Consider the following 5,835-nt stretch of genomic DNA (forward strand, 5'->3'; position numbering starts at 1 on the left):
CTGAAAAAAATCTGTCACTAGAGAGTGTTATTCTAGTCACGACAGCCAATCCATTCCATGTCCTCTATGTAAAACCCACATGTCCCCCTGGCTTAGCAGGTAAAGGTGATAAAATTCAACCACAGTACCAAGATCCCTATTGGTGTATTCCCCAAGAGCATACTGGAGCAAGCTGGAGGACAGTAAGACAGTTATCTGGCTAAAGATTAATTCACCCCTTAAGAAAAGCTAATAAAGTATGGGGAAGAGTCTCAAATGACACAAACTCCAATAAAACAAATCATCAATAATAAAATAAATAAATTGATAAATAAGATATTCAAAACAGAAATCTGAAGATAAGCATACAACTTGGGCATGATATCTTCTGGTGCTATTTTTTGCTTCATTTTGGATTGTTTCACCATAAAGAGTTTTTTTCATGGTATGCCATTCAAAAGGGGATTAACCATGCCTCCTTCTGTGCAGGACTAACAAGTGTTAGCTATGGTTCCATGGCTGTTGTCTCAGAGAGACCTCCACTAGTGTCACTGCTGCTGCCTAGGAGTTGTTTGGCAATCCTGGATAGGTGGCTCCAAACCCCACCACTCCTCTTATTTCAAGGTTCTAATTATAACATTCAAGTTGTATGTGGGAGAGGAAAAAGAAGAGATTTCCTACCCATAAGGATAATGCACACATAACACATCATCAAAATGATGCAGTAATCTTGCCAACCGAAAGGTTGACAGTTCAAAGCCAGGTCAGGGTGAGCTCCTGACCTTCAGCCCAGCTCCCTGCCCACCTAGCGGATCGAAAACAGCAATGTGAGTAGATAAATAGGAACCACATAAAAGCGGGGAGGTATTTCGTTTCAATTTGAAAAAGGAGGAAAAGTTTATCAACAAGGCAATGGAGCAACAGCACCCTCCTGTGACTGGAACCAAGCACAGCCTACAAAGATGCCGAAAAGATGGGGGAAAGCTTATATAATACCTCTATGTGTTGTCTGTCTTGTCATTGTATAACCAGCATTGCCCGGAGTCCCCATTGGGTGAGAAGGGTAGAATATAAATACAGTAGAGTCTCATATATCCAACGTTCTGGAATGCATTTTTGTAGTCAATTTTTGTTTTCAAAACATCGTGATATTTTGGTGCTAAATTTGTAAATACAGTAATTACTACATAGCATTACTGCGTATTGAACTACTTTTTCTGTCAAATTTGTTGTATAACATGATGTTTTGGTGCTTAATTTGTAAAATCATAACCTAATTTTATGTTTAATAGGCTTTTCCTTAATCCCTCCTTATTATTCAACATATTCACTTATCCAACATTCTGCCGGCCCGTTTACGTTGGATAAGTGAGACTCTACTGTACTGTAAATAAAATGAGAGCAAGGTACAGCTTTCCCTACTATTGCATTTCAGAAGAACATAAAAAACCAAAGGTCAAATACTGCAAGTAGTCTGGCCTAAGCTGAAGAGCCCAAATGCAGCTGATCTGGTTTAGGCTCCACTTGCAAAGGGGAACTTAGTTGTGCCCACCTTGACATAAATCAGGGACATGACACAGTCCAACCAAAAAAAATCCTTGGTGTCTTGGTTTTTAGGCCTGTTCCTGGGGTCATATGGGGCATTGACTCAAAAAATTGCATTGGATAGACTGCATCGGCTCTAGTTTTTTTTTATATAGTTATGATTTTTGATGGGTGAGCAGATGACTGGTATATGGCATATATTTTGTATCTCAAAAACTAGAGCTCATAACGGAAAACTAGTGACATTTTTGGAATCAGCAGGTCAAATATATCCAGAAACAGCTTTAACATTTGAGGCACCAACATTGTGTTGGTTCAATGTTATCAATTTAATTTTCTCAGCTAAAATAAAGATTAGATAAACCTAACAGCAATTTAAAAATGACTTCATACAATAAACAAGCGCAATCCTGTACACATCTAACCAGTGGGCCCCATTAGGTTCAATGCCCATCTGTCAAGAGTGCTTTGATTGTGCATTCCTGCATAACAGTGGGTTAGACTGGATGGCCCTTGTGGTCACTTCCAGTTCCATGATACAATGGGACTTATTTTCAGTTGGGTATAGGATGGCAGCCTTACAATTTCTTTCTGCAGATGCAATATTCTGGTTGCTCAATTAACCAGTAAACCACAGATCTAACCAGTAATTAGCCATGCAATTAACTTGTAAACGGATTACTACTCCGCTGCTGTCGCCCTGCTGACCTTAATGATCTAACTAAGAATTTATGCACAGCATGTGACATTAGAAGCAAGCTAGATAGCGCTGTCTTCAACAGCTACAATACCAATATGGATTGGGAACACAGGCACTGCTGAAGATACTAACAGCAGCTTACGGACAGCAAACAACTTGCATTATTTATGCCTCTTGTTAGAAATGAAATTTTAATTAAGCGACAAACTCGAGGGACTCTCTAAATATCTATAAATTCTCCTGTAGGATGTCTGTATCAGTCATTCATGTCTCAGATGCACATCATGCAGCAATTTACTGCCACATCCTAAAAAGCATGGCACAGGCTTTCGCTCAATAAAAAGAAAGGGTTTAGCAAGCCTAAATCAGCACAGGAACACCTTGTTTGAACAAGGTCTGCCTTCAGATTAATGAGATATATCTGTCTAAGTTTGCATCTAAACACAGCAAAGACATAGACAAAGAGGGAAGTGAATTACACGCGAGTGCACCAAGACAAATCCCTCTTTTGCTTTCACCCACTATACAATATTTATACTAATATACGCATGACCACTTTAACTGCTAAAAGAATAATTGCTTTATAGGCCTCCCCAGTGTACTCTAAACATGTCAGGATGTTTAATGTGAACACAGTGCATTTCAGCAAATTCACTTCAAAATACATATCACCGGTCAATTATTTTGTAACGCTCTTCTGCGTAGGGGCCTTTTATTACACAAACAAAAAACAGCCATATTGGTCTATGGGAAATATGAAAAACATAATCCACGTTTAGAAAGAGCCTTGCAGGACTCATCAAGCAAAATGCCATAATAGTGTGAAAGGCTTTGAGTTCTCCAGGACTCTACATAGGTAGGTCCCTTACACATTCGTGAGTGGGGAAAGAAGCCCAGTGTAAACATCTGGCCAGATGTTACAAAATCAGCAATTAAACTCATTTCCCAAAGGAGAATCTGAGAACTGTATTAGTAAATACGAAAAGGAACCTTATACTATACCAGGTATGGGCAAACTTCAGCCTACAGGTGTTTTGGACTTCAGCTCCCACCATTCCTAACAACCTCAGGCCCCTTCCTTTTCCCCCTCAGCCACTTGATGAAGGTGAAACATCAGGAAAGAATGCTTCTGGAACATGGCCATACAGCCCGGAAAACTCACAGGGCCCTTCCACACAGCCCTATATCTCAGAATATCAAGGTAGAAAGTCCCACATTATCTACGTGTGGACCCATATAAAAGGTAAAGATTTCCCCTGACATTAAGTCCAGTCATGTCTGACTCTGGGGGTTGGTGCTCATCTCCATTTCTAAGCCGAAGAGCCGGCGTTGTCCGTAGACACCTCCAAGGTCATGTGGCCGGCATGACTGCATGGAGCGCCGTTACCTTCCTGCTGGAGCGGTACCTATTGATCTACTCACACTGGCATGTTTTCGAACTGCTAGGTTGGCAGAAGTGGACCCAGATAACCCAGTTCAAAGCAGATATTGTGGGATTTTCTGCTTTGATATTCTGGGATACAGGGCTGTGTGGAAGGGTTCTGTGTCCACATTCAGATATTGTGAGATTTTCCTGCCTTGATATTCTGGGATACAGGGCTGTGTGGAAGGGTCCTGTGTCCACACTCAGATATTGTGAGATTTTCCTGCCTTGATATTCTGAGATATAGGGCTGTGTGGAAGGGTTCTGTGTCCACATTCAGATATTGTGAGATTTTCCTGCCTTGATATTCTGGGATACAGGGCTGTGTGGAAGGGTCCTGTGTCCACACTCAGATATTGTGAGATTTTCCTGCCTTGATATTCTGAGATATAGGGCTGTGCGGAAGGGTTCTGTGTCCACACTCGGATATTGTGAGATTTTCCTGCCTTGATATTCTGAGATATAGGGCTGTGCGGAAGGGTTCTGTGTCCACACTCAGATATTGTGAGATTTTCCAGCCTTGATATTCTGGGATATAGGGCTGTGCGGAAGGGTTCTGTGTCCACACTCAGATATTGTGAGATTTCCTGCCTTGATATTCTGAGATATAGGGCTGTGCGGAAGGGTTCTGTGTCCACATTCAGATATTGTGAGATTTTCCTGCCTTGATATTCTGGGATATAGGGCTGTGCGGAAGGGTTCTGTGTCCACACTCAGATATTGTGAGATTTCCTGCCTTGATATTCTGAGATATAGGGCTGTGCGGAAGGGTTCTGTGTCCACATTCAGATATTGTGAGATTTTCCTGCCTTGATATTCTGGGATATAGGGCTGTGCGGAAGGGTTCTGTGTCCACACTCAGATATTGTGAGATTTCCTGCCTTGATATTCTGAGATATAGGGCTGTGCGGAAGGGTTCTGTGTCCACATTCAGATATTGTGAGATTTTCCTGCCTTGATATTCTGAGATATAGGGCTGTGCGGAAGGGTTCTGTGTCCACATTCAGATATTGTGAGATTTTCCTGCCTTGATATTCTGGGATATAGGGCTGTGCGGAAGGGTTCTGTGTCCACATTCAGATATTGTGAGATTTTCCTGCCTTGATATTCTGGGATATAGGGCTGTGCGGAAGGGTTCTGTGTCCACACTCAGATATTGTGAGATTTCCTGCCTTGATATTCTGAGATATAGGGCTGTGCGGAAGGGTTCTGTGTCCACATTCAGATATTGTGAGATTTTCCTGCCTTGATATTCTGAGATATAGGGCTGTGCGGAAGGGTTCTGTGTCCACATTCAGATATTGTGAGATTTTCCTGCCTTGATATTCTGGGATATAGGGCTGCGTGGAAGGGCTCCCAGTGATTCCGGCCATGAAAGCCTTCGGGAACACATATAACTGCATCATTTGACCATGTAGATCCAGCCTCAGGATCAAACACAATATCATTGTACCCTCTGAAGTGTGCAAATCATTGCAGCATTTGGGTGAAGGGGGGTTGACAGATTTCCTCAAGGGCCAACAACCTGCTTGCTTCCTCTTCCTCTTCCCTGGACTTTCTGCAAAGAAGCTGAAGGACGCAAGGCACCATCTGTAGGTCGCACTTTTATTTCATTAAATCCGCCCTAAGAATGGCAGCAACCCTGGAAAAGGCACCCACCCAAAGCCCCACCAAGCCCTGAAGCCAGCAGAGGAGGCTCACCTTCTCGATCCAAGGCTGGAAAGGGATGGATTCACACCTGGCCGGAATCCGGAATGGGAGGCTCTTGGGCGATGGACTCTCTTCTCTGCCGCAAAAGGATGAACAAAAGCTCGTGGCGAAGGCGGGCAGGAGGACCCTGGGCAGCCCTCTTCTCCCCTTCGCAGATGAAGGAAGCAACACCTTTCCCCCCAAATACCTGCTCCAGCTTCGGTCCCAGCAGCGCCTCCGGAGAGCGTGGGAGAGGCGCTGGGAAGGGAAAGGGAGGGGGCCGCTGGGGCTTGGGAGGGGGCTCGATCGGAGCGCGGACACACGTGCTGCCCACTCCTCGCCCAAGGAGGAGGAGCAGCAGCGGCAGCAGAGCCTCTCCACGCGCGCGTGCCCAGCGCCAGGCTCGCTCCCGTCGGGACGCGGGGACGAGCCGGGCATTCAGGCAGCTCGCCAGAGGAAGGAAGCAGAGTCGAGGGAGGAGAAGTTTCCCCGCTTGGAC

At 44.3% G+C, this 5,835-nt stretch overlaps 1 protein-coding gene across 3 annotated transcripts in view; it reads right to left on the reverse strand.

Annotated features, from left to right (window-relative positions):
- The window catches only part of nln (neurolysin), a 45,472-nt gene extending 39,983 nt beyond the window's left edge, over positions 1-5,489 (reverse strand). For 2 of the 3 annotated variants that reach the window (XM_062972376.1, XM_008102887.3), the window contains exon 1: positions 5,349-5,489. The gene's annotated coding sequence lies outside the window, so the exon portion shown is untranslated. The remainder of the gene's footprint in view (positions 1-5,348) is intronic. The other variant, XM_008102886.3, reaches the window with a different exon arrangement.
- Positions 5,490-5,835: the final 346 nt, after the last annotated feature.

The sequence above is a fragment of the Anolis carolinensis genome, chromosome 2 (genome assembly GCF_035594765.1).
Source record: "Anolis carolinensis isolate JA03-04 chromosome 2, rAnoCar3.1.pri, whole genome shotgun sequence".
Taxonomy (NCBI): Eukaryota; Metazoa; Chordata; class Lepidosauria; order Squamata; family Dactyloidae; genus Anolis; species Anolis carolinensis.